Genomic DNA, 4857 nt, shown 5'->3' with positions numbered 1-4857 from the left:
GGATGGAAACAACTTTGTGTTGTATGTCATACATGAAAATTTGACAACATTGTTAGTTCTCTATGGTAGTTTATTATCGACGTTTAAATGTGGGTTTCTTTTTCACATGAAACACATCAGTATTCATTGCGCCACAAATTCTATCTGCATTTTGCCATCGGCTATTAAATCCTATAAACTTGTACTTGTGGCAATGACTCAAGGAGCTAAAATGGTTGCCTCTTGTTAAAGGACAGGATGGGGGGCAGGGCTAACGAAAGCTAATCTAGCATTTTATACCCATAAATGAAATATACAAATTTAGGAATGAAGCTTGCATGAATATAAAAGTAATCAGATTTGAGTGCCTTCAAATAGGTGAGACGTAAGACTGGGAAATAAGACAAGTAGCCAATGGACAGTTGCCTGAAGTATACTAAGCATGCTGGAAATGTATAATCAATCACATTGAAATATGGTCGATGAGTTATATATATAATCATAGTTGAAATATTTGAAGTGGGGGCAAAGGATTTAATCATCCAATCTATAGTTTCCTGATGATATCCGTTCTCTTCTCTTCTGTATGGAGAGTGCGTGATGTAGGGTGGTGGTGATGGCAAGAAAATGAAGGGAGGGAGAGAGTAAAGAGGCTGTGATATGGATGGAGCAGCCGTGAAGGGTGTTGAGAACTTAACATTGTAATAATATGTAGTCACTGTATACTATGATGGCGTGTATGTGTATAAGTATGTGTGAATTTAAGACCTACAACAACATGGTCATCTATTAAGAAGACTGATTCAACTGAGTAAGGAAGGAGTTCATGAATGAAGAAGGAATGAGTGAGTGAAATGTGTGGGTTGGATCCGCAGAAAGGAGGAGGAAGGGAAATATTGGATCATGTGGTGCGCCTGGAGACTTTGAAAGAGAGCACAAGATAGCAGAGAAGGCGATAGGCTACGATGAAAGTGAGCATGATGGCTACGTTGGGCCATTTGGAGGATGGGGAGAGATGGAGCTGCTCTAGGATGCGAGGGCCAGTGAGGGAACAAACGAGAGCAGAAGGAGAAGAAGGAGAAGGAGAAGAAGGAGAAGGGAGAAGGGGCCCAAAACAAAGGGATGGGGAGGAGGTGTACTCGTTGATGAGAAGGGCGTCGAGAGGGTACTTGAAGAGAGAGAGGTAGTGCATGAACCTCCAGTAAGGCGGCATGTCTTGCGGCGAGATGAAGTAGCCGGAGAAGAGGAAGAAGGCGCCCATGCATCCGGAGATGAGGGAGTTGCCCATGATGTAGTCGGGCACCAATGCCCCGAAGAAGGCGACGAAGGAGTTGGCCATCATGAGCACCATCCACACCACCCACACGAAGAAGATGAAGCCCCAGGCTGTGGGGCTCAGGCCGATGAGGAAATAGACTGGGATGGAGTAGAGGATGGCCACCAGCATGAGGAATGGCATGAACACCGCCACATTCGCCAGCATGTACGACGACACCCTGTATGCCCCCCTCGACGTCTCCGCCACCACCACGCTCCTCTCCTGCAGGAAGATGGGCAATGCCTCCACTGTCGACGAGAGGAGGTACGTTAGCGTGAAGGCGAAGAAACCCAGCCGCTTGTGCACCCCCTCCTCGCCCCCCCCTGCGTTCATGTAGATGCTCCCCATCGCCAGCCCTCCTACGACCGCCTGTAGCGTCCTTGCCGTGAAGAGCTCGTGCGTCCGGAATATGTTCCGGCTAAAACGCTGCGACAGGATGCTTACCTCCACGAGCATGCTGTTGGCAAAGCACGGTGCCATTGACATCGACATCGACTGGTTGGAGGTCCAATACTGCTTCATGTTCCCATTGCTCGTGGCCGTGTTGAATGATTCTCCATCCCATGGATCCATGGCAGCAGTGTGATTGTCAGTGTCGAAGGTGATAATTGGGATATCAGTAGTTACAGTAGCCGTGATGGTGGCGCTATTCGCCTTATTGGTGATGGCGGCCGCGTCGTTGTCATCGGAGGAGGAGAGCGCGTCGATCGCATACTCGAGCACGTTGACCTGTGGCGGAATGTGGTGACCCGAGTGCAGGAGGCAGAAGTGAAGGGAAGGCAGCGATCCGTGGTGGACTACAGATCCGTTGGCGAGAAGCAGAAAGGAGGAGATGTGCTGGATGATGCGGTAACTCGGCTGATGGATGCTCAGCACGATGGTCCTGCATCTGGACTTGGCCATGGCGTGGAGCATCTCGATGACGTGGAGGGCGGAGGCGCTGTCCAGACCGGAGGTGGGCTCGTCCAGCAGGAGGACGGCGGGGTCGTGGATGACGTCCACGCCGATGGACACCCTCCTCCGCTCGCCGCCCGAAACGCCCCGGCTCTCCTCGTTGCCCACCCTCGTCTCCGCCACGTGCTCCAGCTTCAGCTCCCGCAGCAGCTCCTCCACTCGCTTCTGCTTCTCGCTGCCGGAGACGCTCCTCCCCAGCCGTAGCCTGGCGCTGAAGTGCAGCGTTTCCCGGACGGTGAGCAAAGGGAAGAGCGCATCGGCCTGCGGGATAAAGCCCGACACGCGCCTGAAGGCGGAGACATTCATGGGCCGGCCGTTGACAAGGATGCTGTGGCCAGGAGGGCTGCTGCTGGTGGAGGAGGGCCGGATGCGGCCGGCCAGGACCTCCAGGAGAGTGGATTTCCCGGCCCCGCTCGGCCCAGCCACCGCCAATATCTCCCCGGCCTTGGCCACGCAGCTCACGTCTTTCAATATGAACTCCTTCCTCCGACTCATCACCATCGCAGGACTACTACTACTACTACTACTACTACTACTACTACATGCTTCTTCCTTGCTTCTTGACCACAACGTAGTGCAGCAGGAGTCGAGGAGGACGTGCCGGCGTGAACGAGGGATCCGGTAGCACACATTGCGAGCCTCGATCTCGAAGACGTTGACACGGCAGGGGGCAGCCTGCTGTGATGAATCCACCACCAACCCCACCGGGAAAGCACCATTGCCTTTCTCAGATAATGATAATATTGGTTGTGGAGGTGGTGGCGATTCAGTGACCACAGCCACCTGGTTTGGCTTCAGTTTTGGCATGGTTTGGTTGCGTCCAAATTCATCCATTTGATGCTGCTGCTGCTGCTGATGGTGGTGGTGAGACATGCTCCCTTCTTCTTCTGTTTATTCCTATTCTTATTATTATTAGAATGAATGAGGTGCGAAGAATAGCTTACAAGCTGTAAGAGGAGGAGGTATAGTAAGCAAATATGTATGTCGATGGAGGCAGGAATAGTGGTAGAGAAGCGCTCTTTATTTTGATCTGTTGCTTGATTTGTTATTATTTACTATGGTCGATCGATCTATCGATCATCATCCCATGCCTCCGTCCTGTCCTTATTTTTTGGGGGGTTGTATTTAGCCCACAAATCCAAAGAAAAAAAGGGCGCGGGGCCTCTCTCTCTCCGTCGTGGTTTGGTGTTTTGAAGGCCCTTCAAATTTGGCAAAATCAAAGAGAGTTTGGTTTGGTTTAGTTCGGTGGGTGCCGCTGCGATCCGCTCTCTCTCTCTCTTCTCTCTCTCTGAGGACCCACCTTGACCTCTTGTGACTGATGACTGGCTGGTCCCAAAATACTAAATAAATAATAAACAATAAAACAAATATTTGAAGTCTTACTATTCTTATCATTTGAGCTTTTTATTATTATTAATTTATTACTTATAAACAAAAGAGAAGAGTAAGTGTAGGTTTCTGAAAAAGAAAGTGCGAGTCCGGACCCCTTGTGTGTGTGTCCATTAAAGCTCAAGCTGCTTTTATTATTTTCGAACTTCCATCAAAAACCATTGCCTCAAGAAGAAAAACCGAAACCAAATCTCATTTCCCATATTGACAATAAAAGAAAGAGAGAGAGAGAGAGAGAGAGAGTGTGTGTGTGTGTATGTGTGCGCGCACGTAAGAGTTAGAGCGCTCCTAGCTGACCTAAGCTAGCTTTTATCGCTCATTGTTCCATATCAATTTTCTGTATCACTGTTATTCTCCGTGCGCGCGCAAAGGCACATGTACACTCACATTGTAGATTTATTGTTCAGAGCATTCATCGTAACGGGTCCATCTGATGGTACTTAGATGTCTCCAGGCATAAGGAATGTGATGCTCCTCTTTATTATCATGCTATCTTCTTTCATGTTGTGTGTATGGTATGCCTAGTGTAGAGGTTTGGAATAATAATACACACCCTCTTACGAAGCATGGGCGAGAAGGTGACATAATGTAAAGCTTGCAAGAACTCGAGACCATACATGCAAGGGTTTAAAAAGGAACATTAATTGTGCTCTCTAGTTAACCTTTTCAAATATATTTTGTATATGGTAGCATCGACCTTTGGCTTTCACTTTCCTTAAAAACAATCACCTTTTAAATGACTACAATAACTCTTATGCATCCATTTGTTACACGCATCATTCACGGGAACATTACCCTTTGTGAAGATTAGATGTCAATGGCAACCCCCTAACAGAACAAACCCCCATGCTTATGCTCAACATTTTTTCACCTCTTTGCATATGCTCATGCACAAATTATGACTTCATTTATGTATAAGTTATGTATTTGGAACCCCCCAAACCTTAATTGTAGAGCCACATATGTATTAATGTTTATCAATTTTACCCGCAAACCTTAATTAATTCCTGTAAAACATGCAATAACTATTTTCAATAAGTGATTCGATGACATTTTTGTTTAGTTGTTCAAGTTATAGACCAAGGTAAAGGAGATTAAATTAGAGAACAAATAAAATACTTGGAAATAATAGTTCAATATGTTTTTGTTTTTTTTTTCCCAAAAAAGTTCAATATGTTTTAGTAGACAATACAGTTGGACCCAATTAATTTGATATT

The 4857-nt window shown here is 47.1% G+C and overlaps 1 pseudogene; it reads right to left on the bottom strand.

The window, feature by feature from the left end:
* Positions 1-876: 876 nt before the first annotated feature.
* Positions 877-3081, bottom strand: LOC147847684 (ABC transporter G family member 10 pseudogene; annotated as a pseudogene).
* Between the last annotated feature and the right edge of the window lie 1776 nt (positions 3082-4857).

The sequence above is a fragment of the Azolla caroliniana genome, unplaced genomic scaffold (genome assembly GCF_043228905.1).
Source record: "Azolla caroliniana isolate FFs.n. ecotype wild unplaced genomic scaffold, voAzoCaro1.0.p SCAF_757, whole genome shotgun sequence".
Classification (NCBI taxonomy): Eukaryota; Viridiplantae; Streptophyta; class Polypodiopsida; order Salviniales; family Salviniaceae; genus Azolla; species Azolla caroliniana.
The sequence above is the reverse complement of the archived record's forward strand: the minus strand, read 5'-3'. Positions and strand labels throughout refer to the sequence as shown.